The 24822-nt window shown below is 46.1% G+C and overlaps 1 long non-coding RNA gene across 1 annotated transcript; it reads right to left on the bottom strand.

Moving 5' to 3' along the window:
- Positions 1-22017: 22017 nt before the first annotated feature.
- LOC149868360 (uncharacterized) lies at positions 22018-24535 on the bottom strand. Its single transcript, XR_016440981.1, has 3 exons — positions 23582-24535; positions 23285-23398; positions 22018-22034 (listed from the first exon to the last, which is right to left on the bottom strand). It is a non-coding gene; the product is annotated as an uncharacterized LOC149868360 (long non-coding RNA).
- Between the last annotated feature and the right edge of the window lie 287 nt (positions 24536-24822).

Raw genomic sequence — 24822 nt, 5'->3', positions numbered from 1 at the left:
AGGGGGTCGGACTAGATGATCTACTCAAGTCCCTTCTGACCCTAGAAACTATGAAACTATGAATATTATCTTTATAACAAGCAATTCTGATAAGCTTTCTATAGCTGGTGGCCAAGAGGATATTAACACAGAAACTTGTTGGTAAAAGAATCAATCAGTAAAACTAAATACTATCTAAAATAGCAAGTGCCAAAAAATTCTACTTTCAAGCACACCCTACTGAGGAAGAAGAAAGATTAGCATTTACAGAATGCAAAGCAGACATATTACATTCTGTTATAAGCAGGAATCCTGGTTTTTCCTGATAAAAAATTGCAAATTCTCACCCCAAATCTGAAAGTAAAATGAAATGCCATTACATATATAGGTATCAATTGAATGCACTATTTTACTGATATATTTACAATTTTAAAGTAATTTGGAAGTCTACCAGTGTCTCAATCACTATAATAAAATAAATTCTAAGTATGTACCTATACATTTTGGTATTTGATTTTGGATTTTTTTTATCATGGAAAATCAGAGCTCTCCCTACCCTCTTAGCTCACCAGGATGCAGGTCCAGGCCTCTCACTCCCAAGCCACAGCTCTCCAACCCTTCTGGTGCTTCTCACTCCCCACCCTCAGCCCACATGGCATCCCTGCTTGACCTCCCACTCCCCCTAGCTTTGTGCAGGCTGGACCTCTGCTAGCCTGCAGAGAGCTCTTTACAAAAGAGCAAAATCCATGTGTTCCGCTGTTAAAATGAAAAATATGCATTTTTCTCAGGTAAAAGGTAAAATCCATGGGTTGTTCCATTTTTCTGTTGGAAACGGAAAACCTGGATCCCTGCTCATTACTTTGCAAGGGTTTACAGGATCTGACCCAGCTTTGCCAGTACAGTATTTATTGTCAAAGTAGAACTTTCCAGAAAACTATTCTGCATATCCAATGATTTTTAGGAAGTATTATGATAGACAACTTGCAAGCATAATCATAAATTTATATTTTGCTGACAGTCTTTGCAATCAGAATGACCAAAACCTTTTATTAGTTACAGTTTAGATAATGCAGAGAAGAGCAGCCAATTCCAAAAGAAAAGATGAGACTCTTTTAAATATTTTCCATAAATAAGCTTTGTCTACTTCAGTCATCATAATTTACAGATTATACAAACGTTCAATGTATGATTATGTTTGCTCTCCTGACACCACTGGGCAGCTTTACTTAGACTCCTGATCTGTAGCGTTTGATGAGTTCCTTGTGCCTGGCTCCTCATGAGTCTCTGCTGCACTCTCCTAGGTTATCTGGACTTCTTGGTTGCTTCTTGATTGATGGAAAAAAATAAGACATGGGATCTACAAACCTCTTCTGCTTACCCTACCAAAATGAAATAGTAGACAAAGTACATTGGGCTTATGATTCCTTTCTTATAATCTTATGACTTTCTGAACAATAAAAATAGTTAGTATGTGATCTTAATAATTATCACTGAAAAGCATCTGCATTTATGTTCCAGGCTTGAATATCCCTCCACTCTGGTCACTCTGGCACTGGAGACACCAGAGAATGAGATCAAAAGAGAAGCTCAAGAGAAATGTCTGGAGTGGTCTCACTGATGCATTTCTTGGTTTGGAGCCTGCAGTTGGGAATGGGTGAATGGGCAGATGTACTTGGGGAAAATCTCTGCCAGGAGAAGCTACTGCCTTGGCTGCCTTATGTGCCCCCAACCACAGATCCTGAGGGACTAGTGTCAAACAGGGATTTACCAAGTTATGCTATAAGAAACACTAGACATGGAGATGTGTGTGATGTCCCTCCCATCTTCAAGGCTCAGGACTGCAAATAAAGCACTTCCATTGACTCAGGATCTAGGGTACCCAAAGGTTGGGTGACTAAATAGGTGGTGATGATACCCTACTTAATAGTTGGCACACTTGCCTAGCAAAGAGTTCTGCATAAATAGACCAGGGAGCAGGAGCCAAAACCAAGGCTTCCTCGCTCCCAGATACATTTTCTCATCATCATCAGTGCAGTACAGAGGCCTTTTCCCTCTTGTTTCAGTTCTTTCTGGCCCATTAAATCTTCCATTTTGGGCTGCCCCATGGCCTAAAAGCAGGGGTAGAAGGTACCCCACTCATTTTATTCTATAAATGCTAATTAGGGCAGTCTCCTGTAAGATGGGAGATGAGGGTTTGAATCCTCTCAAGCTGAGGAGAATGTAGGAGCTAAACCTCTCTCATGAGTGATGCATGGCCCTGGAGACTGGATGGGGAATGGCGACCTCCCGCAGGTGGCAGCAGTGGTGGTGGCAGGGGTGTGGCAGCGGGGAGCTCGCACAGGCAGCCGTGGTGGTGTCGGTGGTGGGGCCGGGCTAAGCAGGGAACTTCTGCAGGCTGCTGCAGCGGTGTTGGCAGTGGAGGGAAGAGTGGCAAGTGCTGACTGGTGGTAGGCAACTGTAAGCAACAGCCAGCAGCAATCAGGGACTGCCTGCAGATGCCACCAGCAGTGTTGGTGGGGGGGTGGGGTGGCAAGCAGCGACCGCCTGCAGGTATTGCTGGCAGCATAGGCTGCACTTTTTGCCTGGGGTGCACTGCCAATCTCAGGGAGTGCACATGCACCCACATGCACCCTCTATGCATCACCAATGGCCTTTCCCATCCTGCTTAAACATGTTAAATACTAGCCTATTCTACCAAAGTTAGGCATTATCACCATGACCATGATAATGATATAAGCTAATCACCTATACACTCAGAAATGACTTGTATACCTATTCCCAATGTGTGGTTTCAAGCTATAAATTCCCATATTCTGCCAGTGCATAGCTTCTGCCTACGTCCAGGAGACAGGTGGGATTTCGCCTTCTTCTTTCTGTGTCTATCTGAGGCATTTCTTGCTTATCTGTGAATCCCAACCTTAGGTACTTAAGCATGTACATGTAATGTACAAGAAATTTAAGCACCTAACTTACATTTGTGGGTTCCATGTATGGAGCCAGGCAAGTAAATTTTAGGTTTGTGAATGCTCAGGATTGCTATATCCAAAGACCTTCTTGCATCTGAACTTTTATTTGCTAAGAAAAGCACTTAGGAGTATGAAAACATGGCAAACACTTAGTCAAATTAAACTATGAAGCAAAAGAAAGCATAAATCCTTTGCCCAGAATAATTGTTAAATGTTCTTTCTTCTTTGACAGAGGCCTTAGCAACCACACAGCTACCTTTGTACTTTAAAGATCTTCAGTTCCTGAGTTCTCTCCCCAAGAACATACCCCGTGAGTTTCAAAATATTCATTTTATTTTCTTCAAACATGATTAAAATGCTGACAGTTCCCCTGAGAAGACAGAGAAGCTTTAGTCTACACTTTTGCTTTTATTGCCTCTAGTCTGAACTACTGAACTTCACTTTTTTTAGGAGTTTCAGTTGGATCTAATCATAGATCCCACAAAGCAGCTGCAATATTTGCTAAGCCCGATCAACATAAGTCATCCTTTTGTAGCCTTTGTATTCACAACTTTTGTATTTAACGTTTTACTTTTCATTTTTAAACTTCTACATTCTTGTTCCTCAAAGCAAATCAATGAAAACTGCTGATTATGGTGAAATCTTGCAGGCTTTTGAAAGAGAAAAAATGATTGTGTGCTTAACAAGATGAATTTTTATGATCTCAAGTTTAATATATTAAGTTTCAGCCGCAAAGGTTCCAGTACATAGGAAATTATAGTTAGGTGCCCATTCTAATGAAGGAAACATGGTCTGAAATCCCTAAATCATTATTTCCAGTTAAACTGTATGTTCTGCTGCCATATGCAATTGATACAATGTATGTAAGTTAATTTCCTTAATTCAATTCAGAAATCTACTGTGCATATTGTGTAGATAAACTGCGCCAGGATTTTCTTAAAAGTAATCAACTTTAACACAAAAACAAATGCTATAATAAATATGATAATGGATTGGGTTTATATTTTAATCACAAAAGTATTAAACACTAGGCCATCTACATGTTCATTAATGTGCTGTAATTACAACACATTAAGCTTAGTACATAACAGGTCCCATAACCATAATTGGCAATACCGCGAATTAGCGCAGATGAATGCTTTTTAGGTGACGCTAAGGTGCATTAGTGTATTAGTACAGTTTTTACCAGCTGTGCTAATGCACAATAGTATTAGTCTTCTGCACATTAAGCATTTCATGTAGATGTGCCCAGTGACTTCCATCTTTTCAGGAAAAAAGTAATATAAAAATATTGGTGCTTGTGGCAGGGCACTGGTGGTCCCGGCCACTTTAAGGGCTGAGCCAAACAGCCAGCAGGTACTTGATTACGGTGGCAATTTTAGAACTCCGGCTGCCTATTTAAACAGAGCATTTCACTGATGGCAGGCCAGGCAGAACCATTGCCTGGCTGCAAGACTGTATGCAACATCCTGGAGGTAAGGGCAGGAGCTTAGGGGGATGGTTTAGAGGCTCGTGGTCCTGGGCATGACCTAAAATTGCAACCTGCTGGTAGTGGGTGGCCTGGTGAGGCTCCCAATAGTGCAGGAGTCCCTAGGAAATGCCAGGCCAGTTACCACCCTGGTGAAACCTCTAACCTCTAGCCCCCACAATACTGTGGGTTCAAGGAGGCCAGGCACAGCTACAGCCACCTGAGCCCCCACTGGGGAGGGAAGCCCCATGGCCCCAGTGAGTGGGCGGAGATGTGGAGCCCCAGTGAGGGGGAAACCAGAGGGCTGGGAGCCCAGTCTCTGTGTGTGAGTGTATAGAGTTGCCCTGGGAGTTGCCAGGGCAAGCTTGGACCCGGTCAGGTAATTGGCTGGCCACTACCTGGTGAGGGTCACGGTAGATGCCCAAAAGATGGTATGCCTGCCACCCAAGGTATGAGCTAGATAAAGTCTATGGCCAAAGGGGCCTGCTCTGTGAGAGAGCCAGGAGGTACAAATTGTTGATGCATGAAAGAGACCCTGTAAGAGGGGGTGGAGTGTGAGAGGCCCTAATGAAAGGAGGGCAGTATGAATGTGTCTGTGTTTGAGGCCTGACAACGAGGGCCAGGAGCATTGTGTCATCTGGATGCCATCTACGAGACTTGGGCTGCGGTGCAGGGGAGGAACAGAGCTGCAAATAGTGCTCCCTGGCATCGGGGCAAGAATGGGCAGCTTCCTGCCTTATTAAAACCAATTAAGGAACAACAAGGAGTGGCAGGCAAGGAGGCAGGCAGTTGGCTCAGAACAGGTGGCCAGGCCAATGGCAGATTGGCCCCGAGAAAGCCCCCTTTTACCGTTCTCAACAGCAAAAAAGAAGAACTGTACATGCTTATAAACAGTGATCTGGGTTTTCCATTTCCCACAGACAAATGGAAAAAAAATGTGGATTTTCCTGTTTGCCCGAGAAAACCATGGATTTTTCATTTTAACAGAGACATATGTGCATTTTGCTCTTTTGTAAAGAGCTCTGTGCAGGCTGGTAAAGTTCCAGTCTGCAACAGGCTGAGGGGAGTGAGAGAAGGACAGTCAGGTAGGGGGCACCATGTGCTCATACATGCACATGGCTTGTCAGGCAGCCTGGAGAGCAGCTCCTATGGGTACATCTTGGCAGGGGGCGGAAGGGAGGTGGAATTCAGACCCCCATAGGGAGGGAGGGAGGGGGCTGGACAGTATGGAGCTGGGGTTGCTGCTCAGCTGGTGGGGTGCATGGGGCTTGGGACCCAGGGCCACAATGCATGGCCACAGGGCCCCAGTGGTGAGTGGGACAGGACCATGGCCAACTCATCTGGGGGATGCAGGGAGGTGGGGCTGGCTCCCTGCCACTGTGCATACTCCTGGGGGGGCAGGAAGGACATGTGCCTCTCAGATCTGTATGTGGGATGGGGGAAGATTGCCTGCTCTGGGCTCAGGCTCCCCACCCTGCTGGCCTTCCCAGGGCTTCCGGGACCTAACAGGTGGGACCTGGAAGAACAAGGCAGAACAGGGCCAGGTGGGAAGCTTTGTTGTGGCCGCTGCAAGACTCAAACTGCCCTAGTGATGGGTCCTCTGCTGGCCCTGGAGTAGTGAGGGGCACAACCCCATGCACGGGGTGTACTGCCAGGGCAGCGTGGGCTTTGCAATGGCAAGGACCTTCCCCACCTGGCCCAGTTCTGCCTTGCTGCACTGGGTCCCACCTGCCAGGCTGCAGAGGCCCTGGGGAAGGCAGGGCAGGGAACCAAAGCCCATAGTGGGCAGCCTGCCCCCATCCCTGCCCCATGAACAGATCTGGAGGATACATGCCCTCCTGTCCCCCCAAGAGTGCATGCAATGGCTGGGAGACAGCCCCATTCCCCACCATACACAAGCCTGCAGTGGGCAGCCAGTACCTGTCCCTCCCATGGGCTCTGCTCTGGCTATGACACTGTGGTGGAGGGGGAGCTGGGGTCCCCACTCAGGCCACAGCAGCCACTACCTCCTGCGGGTGGCAGCTGGGACTCAGAAGCTGTTGTCAGGGACCAGGGGGCTGCAGACCAAGGTCCGTAGCCTTGTAGCCCTGGCAGCAGGAAGCATGGTCCGGCAGGGCTGGGGGAAGACAGGGGGCTGTGGGTGGGGAGTGAGGCGCACCAGTAGGTCTGAGCAGGGCTGTAAAGGGGGGGCACCAGAAGGGCTGAGAGCTGTGGTGTGGGAGTGAGGGGCTGGGACCTGAGTCCTGGTGAGCTAAGGGGCCTCAGGGAACTCTGATTTTCCATGATAAATAACCAAAAATCAAAACCCCAAATGCATAGGTACTTAGAATTTATTTTACTACTAGCCAATTGCTCATCAAGAATGATGGACAGGGGGTGCGGCGGGGCTGGCAACAGAGGCCTGCGTCTGACCCCAGCCCCACACCTTTGGGGCCAGGACCAGTCCTCCTCTCCCCCCATGCCACTCTGGGGCTGGGCCTGCCCCCTCTGTCCTCTCTGTCGCTGCTGCCTGCAGGCTTGCGGGGGGTGGCCAGCGGTGCTGGCCTTGCCCCTCATCTCTCCATCTGCTCTGTTTTTGCGGCCTGCAGGGAGCAGGGGGGAGTGGCTCTGCCTCCCCCCCCCGCATCACTGCCACCTGCAGGGATGAGGGTCTGGGACCAGTGGTGCTGGCTTTGTCACAGGGGGGTGAGGCCAGTGCCACTCCCTCGCCACTGCCTGCTTGGGGGCTGGGTGGGGGCAGAGGCCTGGAGCCAGAATTGCTCCCCCCACCTTACCTCTACCGCTTCGGGGCCAGGGCTGCTCCCCCTGCCCTTACCCAGGGGGCCAGTGGAGAGAAAGCCCAGCATCCAGCCCTGCTCCCGCCTCCTCAGTTCAGGCCTGACCCTGTTTTCACCCTTTCCCCCATCATTTTGGACCCAGCCCCATTCTCCCCTGGTGGTTCAGTGCCACTCCCCCTGTTCCCCCCTTGCCATGGTGGCCCTGATCCAGTTTCCTCCCCCCCCATGCTGCTGCCTCCTCCACGGAGTGGGGGAGGTGGCCAGCTGTAGTGGCCTGACCCCCTCTGTCCTTGCAGTCATGGTGGTACTCTGCCACTTGCTGTCCTTAACACTTTATTAGCAGCCAATCAGAGTGTGAATAAAGTGTTACAGATAGACTAAGGCTTTTATATATGTATAGAATAGTGATTGAGGCACTGGCTTCCAAACTGCTTTAAAATTGTAACTCTATCAATATAACATTGAATTCAATATATATATGTGGCATTTCATTTTACATGAGTATTTGGGGGGTTTTTCAGAGAATTTGTGATTTTATTTTTTTATTTTTATTGGGAGAAACCAGGATCCTTGGACTTCATAACAATCTGCTATGGATTTAAATGGAAAAATGCATATCTGAACAACTTAGAAATGTTATCTAACAGATGAATTGTAATAATTCCAGAACAGGTTCATTTATAACTAAGTGTAAATCCATAGAACAATAAAATGAGGAAGTGTGTGCACTCACAGCCAGTTTTCCAAGACAACTGCATACACTGCTTAATTATAGGGGAAAAATTAAATCCACATCTTAGTCAATTTATAAGTCATATTTTGTGATAAAACACAGGAACACATATTAAAACTGGTAATTTGTTTATTTTTTTGCTTAAGTAACTGACTTTATTTTTTAAGATCATGGAAAGGAATTGCTTCAAAGGCTTTTCAAGCCAGTGCTCCTCCTCCAGTACAGAAGTGTGATCTAGTTGGAAGCCTTTTAGAATAAAGGTCCACAATGGAAACTTTGACTGCTAACTCCATAATGTTTGCAGGTCTGGAAGACTTCACTATAATCCTTTTTATAGTTTGAGAATGCATTCTCAGACCAGATGGTATAAATGGAGTTGGAACGAAACATGCAGATTTACAATTAAAATGGTATGTTACCATATAAGAATGCTTCTTAGAATTTGAACAGCAAAGAAGATGTATGCACACTGCTGTGCGTGGTGAAATGTATTATATCTGGTACTCCATATGTCTCTGTAACACATGATCTTTCTTCAGCGATTAAACTATTCATTTTCCAAGCCACAAAGGGATGGAAAAAACTAGTGTCTTCCAAATGCTAAGTCAATTGCTAAATGTGCACTATGAAACCAGTAAAACTAGCCATTATTTCCTGAGTTTTAAAGCTTTTAAAGACTTAGAATTCTAAAGGTTTAGAATGTATTTTATTTTTAACTTGAAATAAGTCTTCATTCTATATCACAGCAGTATTTTCTTTCAGGGAAACTTCAGTGACTGCACAGTGGTTGGTATGGTTAGTCTGACGAGAAGTGTTTACATTAGAAAATGATGATAAGGTAATCCCAACCCAGCAGATAAGCCTCTGTGGGGCCTTGATCTAGCCCCCTTTCCTTCGCTTCCCCACAGACTGAACTGCTGGGGTAGGGCGCGTGCATGCATGTATGTATGGGGGCACTCAGCCTCTGACCCCAGCCTTGGATCAACTCCAAGAGTCTCCAAGATCTACCACAAGAGGCTCCAAGATCTACTGATGGATCTAGATCCACTGGTTGATGACCACTGCATTAAAACATGATCATTAGGGATATAGGGCTTCAAGTTATGACTGCCATGAAAAAAAGGCAGAGAAAGGATTTGAACCTTACTTTCCCTGTTTAGGTGAATGCCATAATTACTCTGCTACTGAGTAAAAGGAAACCACCTTCTCTCCTTAGATTAAAATTGTTTTTGTTTGTTTGTTTTTTGAGCTGAAACTATTCGCTGAATTTGACCCATGCAGTTTTCTTTTAGCAATTAATTTCTGAAAACTTTACCAGCAATTTGGCACAGCACCTTGAACTAGTTAGGGCTAAAACTGTTTGCTCTATTTATTGGTAAGTCACATTACACAAAACAGCAGGTTGCATGCTCTCCAATGATGAAGGAACTCTGTGTTATGGGTCTTTCTTACAGTGGCACAGCTCTGTTACTACCTAATCTAGGAATGCACTTTCAAGGTGCAGTGTAGGACATACAAGCTTAAAGAAACAAAATTATGATTACATTTCTTTTTATGTGATAGTCAAAGTACTGAGAAAGCAGATTTGAAAATCGATCAACAATTCCAAAACCAGAAAGATCTCATAGAGCCTATCATTTGCTGTCACTTGCTGAGAGTCTAGAAATGCTGTAATTAAACTGAATATTCAGATGAATGTTACAATGTATTCCTGATGAGAAATGTTGATCAAATGGATTTTCAGACTCCCTGGTTCAGCACAAAGAATATAGTTTTTCATTAAGTAATGCCAGCCAAATCCTGCTGGGTTTGCTAGTACAAGTTGCCCTAATTTAGTTAATGGAACTGCTTGCGTGAATAAGATGAATAGAGTTTGTGTGTAGTGTGTGGCATTTATAAATAGAAGGACCAACTTAGAGAAGTTGCCAGCCTCTTGGTAAGGGACATGAATCCCTCACAAAAGGGAGAACACAAAAAATAAAAACAAGAGGTAAGTTCTCATTTTTTGCAAAATATAATTTAAAGTTGAACCATTGTGACTTTACATTATGCAACTACCAATTAAAGTGGATGTGGATAGCGAATTTTTTTAATATCATGGAACAATCCCTTCAGACTTCACTCAACAGTCAGATCTAATCACATACTCAAATCGGTTGTATAGATTTTGCCCTATCCTTTGCTCATCAACAAATAATGACTGCAACTTTCACTAAAAGCTTCCAGAAGCAAGATTCCTTGAGAAGGAAGGAAATGTTGATTAAAGCTTTTTAACATTTCAATCTTTTTAACATGTTTAAATTGCTGGGAAAGTTATTACTTGTAAGAAAAGATTAAGAATGCTGCTGGACATCTTCAAAGACTAGACATTGCTAGGAAGAACTGCTTTTTAACAGTTTATGCTATTCCAGGAAATTCTCTCAGATCCCAAGAGTTCTCTTTGAAGATCATTACAATTCTAACATTTGTGTATAATTGGTAGATGACCTTCTTAAGGCCAGATCCAGAAGGAGTGTGGTGGCATGATCACCCCCACACCCTTCCTGCTTTTCACAGTGTAGCTTGGTAGCTCCAGTGCCCTGCAGCCCAGACTGCCTGGGTCCCCTGAGGAGTCCAGATCATGCCACAGGGGCAGCATCTGGGGACTGTTTTATTTAAATCCCAAAAGCAAGGAAGAATCTCCTCCAAACTTCCTGTGCTACCACTCCCTTCACCTCCAGCTGAATACAAGCAGCTGTACTGATGAACACAGACGACAGAGGGGGTGCTGAGAGCAAGGGCAGGGACCTTATGTGAGGACTTAAAAAAATTAAAATGGTCCCAAATTTCTGCTTTGACTGTGTGGTCTTCAGTACTGTGGGCCTAGGGTCAGAATGGGAAGGGGTGAAGCCATCCCTGAAAAGCTGGTCACTAGTCCTGTACTCCATTTTTCAAAATCCTGAATCTGCCTACGTTAAGGTTTGCTTTCTGATGTCTTGAACATGAGATCTACAAAATAGGTGGATCAGGGTGACTTTATTTTTTTAATTCTGGTTCTTTTAAAATTTTAAAAATTGGACCAAAAATCAAGAACTTTTCTGTTCTATAAAGCAACATCAAGCTGGCTGATCAGGAATTTTCCCCTAAGTCTTCACTTTCCTCTGGAGCTTCATTTACAGTCTTCACTGGGATGAGCAGAAGGTCTGATCCCTCAAAAACCAAGGCCCTGATCCAGGAAAGCGTCCACATTTAGGACAACACTTGATTCATGTGCTTAACAGTAAGAATGTATGTAAATGTTGTTATGAATAAGGACAGATTTAAGCATGTACATAAGTGCTTTCTTGAAGTTAATACCTTACTGCTGGTATAATGCTGACTACTGTGAGGAGTTAGCTGTAGTGGTGCTCCCCATGACAGCACCCACTAAACTAGCTGCTTTAATGAATAGGGGCTTAGTTATTGTGAATAAAAGAACCACCTGGCAAAAAGCAGTGTTTATGTCATAGTAAATTTAACACTGTTAATCACATAAAGAAATGCAAATCCAGCCTAGAGTTCTAAAATTTCATGGAATATGTTATGTTGAACCTCCTCTGTATGAAAGCTGCTAGATTTGAGTCCAGTTAGGTGCTACCCTTCAGATTTAGAATGAAAAAAATCAGCAATTACTGTCATGTGTAGATCCCGCTACAGCAGGAAATATGAGGGTTGAAATTATAGTAATAATATTACCCTGGTGAATCACCCCAGATTGCTGAGTTCCAGGATGTTTATGGCAGTAGACTCCTACAGGGAAAGCTGTAGCAGTGTTAGAGGGCTGTCATTAAAACAAGAGCTGTTTCTTCTGTATTCTGTGGCAAAGAATATGACGGGCAGTAGCTGAGGGCAAATTACCATGTCAAATCACAGCTGTTCCAGTTAGTTAACTGTTTGAAAAGTACTGAAATGGTTCAACTGTTTTAAAAAGAAAGACGTCTTTGCTGCTGTGAAAAAAGTGACAAAAACATCAAGATTTATTGTAGGAGATATAAGTAATAAGTAAATATATAAGCAAATGTTCCTTAACAAAGAAAAATATGTTTCTGCTCACCCTGTGTTCAATCAGTATAGTGTGATGAAAAACTGGAATGGGGGATGCCCTTAAGGAAAATTGAAATGCAAGCAATGTTTCCTCAACATCTCATTAGACAATAGCAGCTTCTCATTAATTACTTGCAGTCACATTATATGCAACATAATAGGTATGGCCTGCTTGGAGTAGAAGGACTCCTCATACAGGGTTATCAGCAATGGTAAAACTAGGAGTTCTAGTGCATAAACATACATTAGGGTTACCATATTTCCAGTTTCAAAGAAGGAGACAGCTGTGGTGGGGAGGGGGGACAGTGCTATTCTGGTGCCCTGCCCCTGCCCCTCTCTCCCAAGCTATAGAGCCCCCCCCCCAGCACTGCCAGCTCCCCTCACTCCTGACCTTCAGCCCCCTGCTCCCCACCAGCCCTTTAGCATATCTCAGTCACCCCAACACTGTGAGCAAAGACACCAGCCCTGGTGCTGCAGGCTTGGCAGCACAGCTCCCCGCTGTCCCCGAAGGACCCCCTGCTTCGCCCTGGAGGGGCAGGCCTCTCTTGTCTCTCACCCTGCTGCAGATCTTACCCAGACATTTCCCCCAGCACTGGCAGGCATCCGCCATCCCCTCATACACCAATCCCCTCTGCACACTCTGACACACACAGATTCACATGCCTCACACAGCCCCCCAGACAGTCCTCAGGCCCTGGCCCTCCAACCCTCACTCCCCATAGACTTACTTGCATCCAGCTGCCAGGGCTGCTCCCACCATCCTGCCTGGCTGCATGCTGGCCACATAGGTGTATGCATGCAGATGCATGTGGTGCCACCTGTTTCCAATCACCCTCCCCTCGTCCCCCAGCCTCAAGCAGCTCCTTGTTAGGGCAAGCTGGGAAGTGCCAGGAAAAACTTTGATGGTGAGCAGAGAAAAATCCTGGACATTTATTCATATTTAAAAAAAAAAAAGCCCTGATAGAGATGGAAAGATCCAAAAATAGGACATGTCTGGGAAAACCTGGACATATGGTAACCCTAATATACATGGATAATTTTAATAATTTTTGTATTACTTTGAACAAGGCATACAGCACAAAGCAATAGTTTAAATGCTAGTAGTGATGGAAGCTTTGTCTTCTGTTGGCTTCTCACTGCAGCTGCCGCTGATGGAGCTTTATCGTTGAAGGTGATGGCCATTTACCACTTCTGATATCAAACAACTCAAGTGTATACAAAAGTCTGCAATTCATATAGTTTATTCTGGTTTTAGAAATTAAAAGTTTCTACCATTTTAAGATATAGGATATATGAGAATTAAAGAATTTAACTTGCTTCAAAAGGGATCTTTTTCACTTTAAATTAGAAATGGCTTGTAGGTGTATGCTATGGTTTTTCAAGTCCTTAAACATGTAAAGCATGGTAGTTTAGGATTTAAACAAGGCACACTAACTGAATTGAAAACCTGAGGTTGAAAATAGCAATTACACAGCATGTACTCCAACTCCTTTTTTCCATGAGATTTTTTTATGAATGCTGTATTATTAATTCCCCTCATGATACCAATATGTTTTGCTATCAATACACATTCATGACATACTCCATGGTTGCTCTGAGTAATCAAGAGTTGAAACAACTGGCTGCTGGGACACAGTGATATTTCAACACTTTTCCCCAACATCTGTTACTTATTTCAGTATTCTGTAATCCCCCTCCTCCCTGCACAGACCTGGGCCCCACAGTAAAGTAGGGTGGCCAAAATAAAAAAAAAGTGAAAAGAATCTTCTGTCTGAAGGCATAGTGTATTTGAGTGGGTCAGAGGCAGATTTGGGTCTATAATATCTTCATTTTAAATGGACAGCTGAAAATGGACTCTTGTACTTGTTTTACACTTTTGGAGGATGAAGAATTCCAAGTTTTTACAGTCAAACTCAGTGGTGGGACAGTAGGAGGAATATAGTTTGCAGAGGCTCTTAAACTTCCAAAAGATTTTTTTGAGTTTGTGGACAATATTCTACCTTTGGTTTCAAGAATATAAAGCTAGCATAGGGATGCTCAACCCCCAGCCCATGGGTCAGGTCCAGCCCCTGCACCATGTCATCCAGCCCATGGGCCCTGTGTGGTAGATAGGGTGAACAGGTTGTCATGTTGCATATTGCACGGGAGTTTATTGCTCCCATGTGCTGCTTTTACATGTGTGCCCAGGACTGCAGAACAATGAACTGAGTCAGAGAAGCCCTGGCTGGCAGGGTGTCCAAGGGCTCAGCTTGCCAGCCTGGAGCTGCTCCAACTGGGCTCAATGTACCATGGAGAGGCTGACTGGGGCACAGGGGTGCTTCAGTTTGGGGCTAGATGGCAGGCAGCTCCCATGCCCCAGCCAGATGGGGAAGCACCTACATGTGTTGCTGCACATGAAAAAATTCTGAAGTAGGTTAGTACTTGTAAATAAAAGGATAGGGATCTCAAGTCCTCATTCTCAGCAAGTCTCTTACCCAGACCTCCCATTTCCATTCCTAGGGTCGTGTCTTATTTCTCCAAGCTGATGGTAAATTTTCTGTCATCAGATAGTAAGGAAACATTATCCCTTCTGTTAAACCCCTGGAAATTAATTGGGTCATCAACATCAATGTTATTCTTACAAGGGGTAGTTACAAGGGGCCTCTTAATAACTAGTTCTTCAGGTTGGATAAGAGGGGCTTGAACCACAAAATGATCTGATTTTCCCCTTGCCTTCTTCCTGTCTTGTGAATCTTGATTCAGTTTGCTGGCCTGGGGATCATTCTGGGCTTTCTGGTTAATTTTAATTAAATCCTCCTGAAGAGCTGTCAAGTGAACCTGGATGTTATTTTTTTCTTCAAATGGCAAGCTTTCAAAGGAAGCCAGGAGATAGAATTCATTGTCCAAATCCCTCCCATTGTTGACATCCCTCCCTTTCCTCCATTAGGTCAACCTCCAGTCCATCAGCTGAGTCCAATTCAATCAAATTTGTAGATTCCTGTCTAATTGTCATAATATCTAATTGGGTTGACCCTCTAGTTTCAGGAACCGCTTTACTTTTCCTTATCTTTTCCCAGTATGGTTAGACTGGAATAGCGGTCTCTCTTGTGATTGGGCCTAAAGTTGGAGATTTTTTACAAAGGGGTAAGATTTCAGAGACAGCAAAAATCCTTGTTGGGGTCATTTGAAGGTGTTGGGTTCTCTTTGTTTTAACATGGGGTGTCTTTACTAGCCTATTTGTCATACAAATTCCACCCTTCTGATGGATGTTGAACTTCTTCAGTAAGTTCAACATCCATCAGATAGCCAGTCTCAGACTTCCAAGGCAACCTGAGGACTCAAGGCTGCAGTGCCATCACTGTGACAGCTGGACTCAGTGGCCCTACTGCCAAGGGTCCCTGTCACTACTGCAGCTACGGGTGTCCCGGCTGCTTCAGCCACCGCTGTTGCTACTGGTGCTGCCACCAGTGCTCCAGCCCTCATTGCTGCTGTTATGAGTGCTGCCAACTTGTTTTCCATCGACTGCCCCTCCGCTGTTTCTGATGGAGCTGATGCTCTGGCTGGTCCAACCCCATTGCTGCTGGTATGGCTGTTGCCAACTCCCTCCTTCTTTCCTGGGGGCTGCAGTTGCTCCAGCCCTGCCACTGAGCCCACTGTCCTGGGCTCTGGATGCAGCCAGTGGGAGAGCCTGAGCACACTGCTTCTGCCTCAGGTGCTGCTCCTGCTCTTCTGCTGGCTGGATCAGTGCTCACACAAAGACCATCAATCAGGGCACTGTTTTGGGTATTTCCTATATCTGGATAATTCTGTGTTCCTGGACCAGCTGCAGGCTCCAGTTCATCTTAGTTGTATCCATACCACTCAGTAATGTCTAGAACACTGTCCCAGGAATCTTCAATATCATCAACATTACTCCACGGGTTACACATTTCACCAGGTAGAGTACAATTTACCTACTACATCTTGATGGAAGCTTCAGGGAGGCTGCCCTCAGAGACTGACAGGCCTCAGGTGCACTCTCCTCTCTTGTGGTTGACTCTCCCAACCCTGCTTGCCTTAAGGGTTTATTACGTGGCTCCAACTGCCCCTTACACCACACTCATGCATCACAGATATTGTCATCATCATTCAGGAGGGCTCATGTCCCAAGCTACCTCAGGCCTTTAATCCCTTGTTAGGGCTTCAAACTCCCCAGCTTCCATGCCGCTACTCTAGCTGGTCCCTTTGCCTTGAGCCCTTCCAGGGGTCAGGATCAAGGGCAGAGCTTGGGGCCAGAGGGCCCAGAGCCCAAAGAAGGGCAAAGCTTTGGGCCAGAAACTAGGTCCAGAACAGTGGGCCTTGGCTGTCACATGTCCCTCAGGTACAAATGGGACCTCCAAACCACCCCTTAGTCCCTTCCACAAATCACCAGTTAAAACTCAAACACAGGGTCAGGCCTTCTGGAAGCAACCCAAACACCCAGTCCACCAGTTGCCTATCACAATTCTTCCAGGCCCTAAATCAGGTCCCTCAAGTTGCTTTCCATAAGCTCCCTGCCAGGTAGTCATCAGCAACAACCATCTCAAACCAAGGCTTCTTTACCCTACTGCTTTCCAGGTCTCTTATTAGTTTCCTTCACCTTAATAGGGCTATAAGTGTAGATGCTGACTTGTTTACTGCAGAGCTAATTAGGCAACTCAGCAGTAAATGTCTCATGTAGATGCGCCCTCTGTGAAAGAGGGGAAAAAAGATTAAGATCTTCAGCTAGTAGAAACTTGCTTTGCTGCATTGCAGCCAATGAAAATACATGGTTTTAATTAGTTGATGTTCTGATCTATAATATGGTGTAAAATGCTAATGCTCAGATATGTATGTCAGTAGCCTAATAAGTACCCTTTATATCACTGTCTATGACTGAAAAATCACAGGGATTGAATTAAGTTATACACACTTAATCTATCGCCAAAAAGATATTTTCAAATTCTGAAATCAGTAACATACTAATGCTACTTTTTAAAAAAAATGTATTGGATAGTTTTTAAAAAACTAGAGACAAACACAATATAATCAGTTAATACTAGAACAGAGTACTTCTGTATGTTGCATGCAGTAGCTCAGAATTGCTCAACAACAGTTATAAGTCTAATGATTTTTCTGTTTTCTTTCTGGTATCTTATACACTGGGGTGGAATACAATGCTCAGTTTACATTAGCATTTTATCTTCAGCAGCCTTGCAGCAAGCATCAGGCAGTACCGCGATGAGAACTATCTAAAGTACCTAGATACACAGACAGCCTACAAAATACACATGAGAAACACAGATATGCAGTGATATTTTAAAATCTTAGGCTGATGTCTTGAAAATACATACACTGAATCTTGAACAACCTTCTATATTTCTGACTGTATCTGCAAATGGGGAATGCTCATTATCATGTATTTACCCCAAAACTGAATTGCCTTTGGAGTTCACTGTGTGGCACTTGGATATTCTCCCGAATTAAATTTATTCATGTGTTGTTTAGCCTCTATTTGTTCCTAGCATGAAGCTGGGTTCACTTTTGTCATTTTCATATCTGTATATATTATAGTATTTGATATACAAGTAACGTTAATTAGCCAAAGCTGTTTTAGTGAGGGAGTGATTAACTTAAGTGGCCTTCAGGTTAGAAGGGGTAATTGCTGAGAATTAGCATTTGAGTTGCGTTGTTTACTGGCTCCCTCAAATTCACATTTTCTAAGAAGTTTGATACCTGCTAGTTAAATTATTGGGGAGAGAGAGGCAGTATTTTGCAGTATTAGCAAATCTACAGATCTGAATAGATGCATGTATCCTTTAGAGAAGGCTGGGAGGGAGGGATGCAGCCATCCATGCAGCACTGGTCACCACAACCACATCTCCCTTTGTATAATCATGGATCCACTTCTGCTCGACAGCATGGCTTTGTTTTTAGTCTGCCTGAGTACAGGGAAGACTGGAGTCCCTCAGCCTGAGTAAAGGAGGCTTAGAAAAGTAACTTGACAGGAGAACTTGCAGGAAGCCCTAACATAAAGGTGGGACTGTACTCTTGGATTTAAGGTGCAGGGTAAGAACAGATTATTGTTCTGATATCTTCTTTTGTTTCTTTATTCTTATATCTATGTCTGTATCTCAACATATGACTGCTGATTTGTTATGATTCTTGTTTTTGTTAAGACGAGACAAAAGTGTGATTCTTCTAGCTGGGAAAATCCCCTTTGCTAAGGGCTGATAAAGCCTAAGGGACATGGGTAGGGCTGAGGCACCACAGGCTAAGAAGTTGGTCTCTAGCACAGCTCAGCTGGTCCTCAGTGGTCTAGCAATGCAGAGGGGGTTGGGGCAGAAGGGCATTCCAAAGATGTGGAAACACCCTTAAAGATGCACCCAGGCTGCATCCAGGGTTGGGTTGTGTCACACTCATCAAACAGATATATTTCATAGGGACTTGTTGTTAGCTCTACACTATTTTATCAGTTATATTTACCAAAGCATAAAATCTCTGGTTGACATGGCAATTAGAGATGTGGTAATATAATTGGGCTCCTATCCCATTACTAGAGGAATCGGGGTATTTGGAGCTCCCTGTTACTACTGCACTCTTACCATTTTCTCTTCTCTATCCCCCTTGGGTGACTACCTATACTTACCCCTAATATATGCAGTTACCTTCCACTCCAGCTCTCTCTCTCTCTCTCTCTCTCCCTTAACACACATGCACCCTCTTTCCCTGCCTCCATGGGGCATGGGATTTACCACAGCTCACTGGCAGGCTGACAGGACAGGAACCAAAAGGCCACCAGGCACAGATGTGGATAGATCCAGAGGCCCAGGGCAGAAATCCAAGGGCTCAGATGACCTGTACTCACACTATGTAAGTCTGTCCCTCAGACCAGAGAGAAGGGAGGACATGGAAGGTAATTCCATGCAGAGAAGACAGGGGATAGGAAGAGAACCAGAGCAAGTAGGCTCAGAGGGAGATGAGATGGAGGATGCCAGTGGTGCCTCACCAAGGAGCCGGATAAGTTTCAGGACTTATTTTTTCTCTCTCTTTTTTTTGCGGGGGATTTGAGGCAAATGGCCCAGGGTGAAACAAACCCACGGCAGGATATTCTTTTGGATTTGAGTTGAGCTGATGCTTAGAACAGGTGGTCCTCAACCCAGTGGACTGAGATGTGGCTAAGGGTGGAGGAGGCAACAGAAAGGGGAATGCATAAGTGCTACCCCAAACCTTCAGTGCACACAAGAAGCAGATAGAAACTGAGGTATCGATTGGGACTTCATCTGCAAAAAGCTAGTTGAGATGGAGAATAAATGAGAGACTGCCTGTAAGCTCAGCAGAGAGGGGTTGACTGAGGTAGAGAGGGGACAGCTTGACCAAGGACTGACAGCCTTGACACAGGAGAGTCCCATTGTGGTGCAAGCCTGGGGCCCTGAATACTGGGCCCAGAGCTAACCAGGTATAGTTAGAGTAAACTCGGGCAGAGAAACAGTGACCCCAGCCAAACAAGGACTAGGTGCCTGAGAATCCTTTTCCCTTTGTGAGGCTAAACCCTTGTCAGTTTATCCCATCAAGGCATGGCAGGAAAGGTCACTGACAGGATAGCACAAGGGAAAGGGTTGATTGCAGGAAGGAAAAATTCAGGAGAATAAGTATGTTGTGCCTCATCCTGGGAAGGTGAACAGGTAAATAAGAAAGATGAGAGGTCTCACACATACTACAATGTGGATCATTTGATGAAATGTGTGCAAGAAACCATGTACATTTTAATAGTCATGTAAGATGATTGATATAAGAATAAACAATATACAGGATGGGGAATTCTTTTGGGAAGCAGTGACCCTAAAAAGGATTTGTGAGCTGAGGAGTTTTCAAGAAGGAAGTTGAGAAATTGAGGTGAATTTAGAAAAGATCCATGAGAATTATTACAAGAATTATTATGAAAGACTTGAAGTGCACTCTGTTTAGTTTAACATAAAGAAGGATAAGAGGGTGATTTAATCACTGTTCTTAAGTATCTATTTGGAACATAGAAAACAAAAATTTGGTAGTGAAGGGCTCTTCAGTCTAGCAGATAAAGATATAACAAGATCTAAACTTAAGAAATTCAGTCTAGAAATAAAGCACACATTTTTAACAGAATGGATAATTAGCAGCTGAACAACTCACCAAAGATTCTTCATCACTGAAAATTTTTAAATCAAAGAGTGAAAGTTTTTCTTAAAGATACCATGATTTTATAATCATAACCTTGTAATCTGTGAATACATAGAACCAGTGTTAATTTCTTTGTATGTGCAGCAGTTTGCTTAAATGTTTAATGGGGGCGGGGGTGAATTCAGCAAAACCTTTTGTGCATCCACTCCTTTTGTATTCATAATTCCTTAGTGCCTGAGCAACATCAATAGTGTTCACTTGAATGTGCAGTACAAGGAGCAGCAACAATACCACTTGACCATAGAATCATAGAATCATAGAAGTAGGGTCGGAAGGGACCTTGTAGATCTTCAAGTCCAAACCCCTGCCTGGGCAGGAGAAAAAAACTGGGCTCAAATGATCCCAGCTAGGTAGGCATCAAGCCTCCTCTTAAAGACCCCCAGGGTAGGAGCCAGCACCACTTCCACTGGAAGTTGGTTCCAGATCCTAGCCACCCTGACTGTGAAGTAGTTCTTATGGATGTCTAATCTAAACCTACTCTCCAACAACTTGTGGCCGTTATTCCTTGTTATGCCAGGGGGTGCTAGGGGAAATAAGGTCTCTCCCAAACCCTTCTGGTCCCCCCTAGTGAGTTTATAGACTGTCACCAGGTCCCCCCTCAGCCTTCTCTTGTGAAGGCTGAACAGGTTCAGTTCCCTCAGTCTCTCATTGTAGGGTCTGCCCTGTTGTCCACGGATCATGCAGGTGGCCCTCCTCTGGACCCTCTCAATGTTGTCCACATCCCTCCTGAAGTGGGGCACACAGAACTGGACACAGTACTCCAGCTTTGGCCTGACCAGTGTTGCATAGAGGGGAAGGATCACCTCCTTGGCCCTACTTGAGATGCCCTGCCAACCATGACCTTGCATTGTTGGCCCATGTTCATCCTGGAGTCAATAATGACTCCCAGATCCTTTTCTGCCTCTGTGCTCTCAAGAAGGGAGTTTCCCATGTTATAAGTGTGCTGCTGGTTACTACTGCCCAAGTGCAACACCCTGCACTTGTCAGTATTGAAGCGCATCCTGTTTTTGTTAGCGCACCCCTGTAACCTATCCAGGTCTTGCTGCAGTCTTTTCCTCCCAACTAGCGTGCTCACCTCACCCCAAATTTTGGTATCATCAGTGAATTTAAACAGGGTGCTTTTCACCCCATCGTCCAAATCGCTGATAAAGAGATTGAACAGCATGGGCCCAAGGACCGAGCCCTGGGGGACTCCGCTGCCCACTTCTCTCCAGATCGAATATGACCTGTCCACCACCACCCTCTGAATATGACCCATCAGCCAATCTGCAATCCATCTGACTGTGTAGGCATCAATGCCACAGTCACCCAAGTTTTTAATGAGGATAGGGTGGGAGACAGTGTCAAAGGCCTTGCTGAAGTCCAGAAAGATTATATCCACGGCAACACCTGCATCCAAGGCTTTTGTGACCTGATCATAAAAAGCAATCAGGTTGGTCTGACATGATCTGCCCCTAATGAAACCATGGGCTGGTTGCCCGTGAGCATCATCCCTGAGACCAGCCCATCACAGATGTACTCCATGATGATCTTCTCAAAGACTTTCCCTAGGACTGAGGTAAGACTGATAGGCCTATAGTTGCCTGGGTCCTCCCTCCTCCCTTTTTTTAAAGATGGGGACCACGTTGGTTATCATCCAATCATCTGGCACCTGGCCTGAGCACCACAAGTGCTCATAAGGCCCTGCAATAGACCCTTCTAGCTCCCTCAACACCCTAGGGTGGAAAGCATCTGGGCCCGCTGATTTGAACACGTCCAGCCCCTCCAGAAGCTCTCTAACCTGGTCCTCCCCAACCTGAGGTCTGGAGGCGTTCCCCTCAAGTCCGTCTTGCATCACGGTGGGGAAGTCCTGGTCCCTGCACAAGAAAATGGAGGTGAAGAATTGGTTAAAGAGGTCTGCTTTCTCCTCTGGCGCAACCACCGGATTGCCCAGAGGATCTTGCAGGGGCCCCACATTTCCCGGTGCTTTCTTCATCCTCCCTATATATTTGAAAAAGGACTTTTTATTATCTTTGATTCTGGATGCTAGTCCTACCTCTATGTCTGCCTTAGCTTTCCTGACAGCCCAACTAAAGGCCCGAGCAGAGGAGGTATACTCCTCTTTGGAGATAGCACCCCCCGCTTCCACCGGTTGTACGCCGCCTTTTTGGCAATCAAGCATTCCTGTACGCCCTGGGTGAGCCGGGGGGGGGCTCCTGCCCCCCTTGCTTTTTGTTGGGATGGTCACCCCTTGGGCCCTGAGTATCGTCTCCTTAAGGAACGACCACTCATCTTGGGCACTAAGCTCCCCTGCTCTCTAGAACCCCAGCGCCTCTCCCACTAATCTCAACTCATTGAATTTGGCCCTCTTGAAGTCTAGGGCTACCACCTTACTGCAGGCCCTTGACGTCCTGCGCTGGATGGTGAATTCCAGCAAGCGATGACCGCTATCACCAAGGTGGTCGAGGACCTGGAGGCTGCTTACCAGGTTGTCGCCTGTGGCCAAGACCAAGTCCAACAGGGCATTTTCTTTGGTGGGACTGTGTACCTCCTGAATTAAGTGGAGGTCCTGTATCTCCGGCAGGAACCTCCTGGAACGGTCCGACCTGGCTGACTGTTCCTCCCAGCAGATGTCCGGGTAATTTTAAATCTCCCATGACAACTGCAGGCTTCGCCTTAAGTGCCTCTGCAAGCTGGTCCAAAAATTCCCGGTCCAGTTCCTCCCCTTGGTTGGGGGGTCTGTAGTACACCCCCACCGTCAGATCCCTCTCCCCACAGCCCCCTTGGATCTTGACCCAGAGCAGTTCAGCTTGCCCCTCTGACCACATTATGTTGGCAGAGGATGTGTATTGCTCCTTGACACAGAGCACCACACTCCCACCTTTCCTTCCTTCTCTATCCCGCCTGTAAAGCCTATAGCCCCTAATGCTAACTGCCCAGTTGTGGGATGAATCCCACCACGTTTCTGTAACCCCTATTATGTCTGGGTCTGAGCTGGCTATTCTGAGGGCGAGTTCCTCCAGTTTATTCCCCATACTATGAGCATTGGTATATAGGCATTTAAGGCCTTGCCTAGCTGCGTGTGCCACTCCCCTGATTTGAGAGACTGTTAGGGCCCGTTTCTTACCTGGGCACTCCTTGCATTTGTCACCTGTCTTGCTCGGGTGGTGTCTCCTCGTCTTCCTGCGGCCCCCTCCCCTGGCGAGACTAGTTTAAAGCTCGCCGTATGAGATCAGCCAACCTGGAAGAGAAGACACGCTTGCCTTTAGGAGAGAGGTGAAGCCCATCCCACCCCAGCAAGTCCCCTGCCCAAAAGCATGGGTCATTATCTAGGAACCCAAGGCCTGCCTGGCAGCACCAACTGCATAAGCGCCGGTTGATCTCGCCAGTGCAAGGCCTTGTGTCGCCGTCCCCGCCTACTCACCGGAAGAAGAGAGGAGAATACCACCTGCGCCCCCATCTCCTTAAGCTTGTCCCCCAGGGCCTTGAAATCCTTCACAATGCGGTCAGGGTTGCCCCTGGCCACGTCATTCGTCCCCACGTGGATGACAACCATGGGGTACTGGTCTGCAGGTCAGATGTAGGCTGGGAGCCTCTCCATGATGTCTCTAACCTGAGCCCCAGGCATGAAGCAGACCTCTCGCGTCATTGGGTCAGGCCGACAGATGGGACCTTCCAGTCCTTGTAGGATGGAGTCTCCGATGACGAGGACCCGGCGTTTCTTCCTGCTGGTGTTCACTCTCTGCCCATTCTTTATCATGTGGGGAGTGGCATTGTCCCTGCCGGAGGCAATTTCACTGTCTTTCTCCATCACAGCTGCTAGGGTGTCGAACCTGTTCCCCAAGTGAACCTGGGAAGCTTCCACCACTCTAGGCCTAGCAGCTCTGAATCTGGATACCTTCTGCCACTCCTGTGTTGGATGTGTCTCCTGTGAGGGCTGTATGGTGGGCAACCGGGCCTGCAGAGAACAGAAATAGGCATCAATTTCATCTTCTGCATCCCTGATTCCCCTCAGCCTGCTCATCTCAGCCTGGAGCTCCCTCACCTGCTCCTCCAGGACCCTAAGTCATGCACAGGAGGGTCAGGCAAGGGGACCACCATGCCCCCCCTGGACCCCACTGAGCCCCTCCCCCCCAGACAGGGGGGCAAGGGGCCACCAACCCCACCATCAGCTTCATCTGGGTGGAGGCCTCAGAAGAGCCCATGGCAGGCGGCAGCACCTGGGCAGGGCCCCTGGCAGCTGCACTCCGCGTCTGCACCATGTCTACAGAGCTGCACCTGCTGCTTTTGCTCACTGGATGTGCTGCTCTGGGCAGCTACCTCGCTCCCACCTTACGCGGACGCTGGCGCAAATGCCGGCACACCCTTACAGAGCGCACCTGTTTGTGCACACTGCCCGTGCGCGCAGCTCCCTGTCAGGCGAGCTAAGAAGGCTCCAGAGGGCTTTCCCTCCGGATCCACCTCAGCTGCGCTGTACCCTCTGCCCCACTTACCTTAGGGGGAAATCAGCTGTTGCTGTCCCTACCGCTGTCTCCTCTGCAGCTGCTGCCTCTGCTGCCGAGGTAAGGTGGATACACCTGTGGCACATGTGCACCCTTGCTCCCTCTGCTCCTGCTTCCCAAAAATTAGAAAGGATTAGATTTAAAGAGCCCAGCATGGAAAGAA

Source organism: Crocodylus siamensis, chromosome 3, assembly GCF_052110815.1.
Source record: "Crocodylus siamensis isolate JL-2025a chromosome 3, ASM5211081v1, whole genome shotgun sequence".
Classification (NCBI taxonomy): domain Eukaryota; kingdom Metazoa; phylum Chordata; order Crocodylia; family Crocodylidae; genus Crocodylus; species Crocodylus siamensis.
The sequence above is the reverse complement of the archived record's forward strand: the minus strand, read 5'-3'. Positions and strand labels throughout refer to the sequence as shown.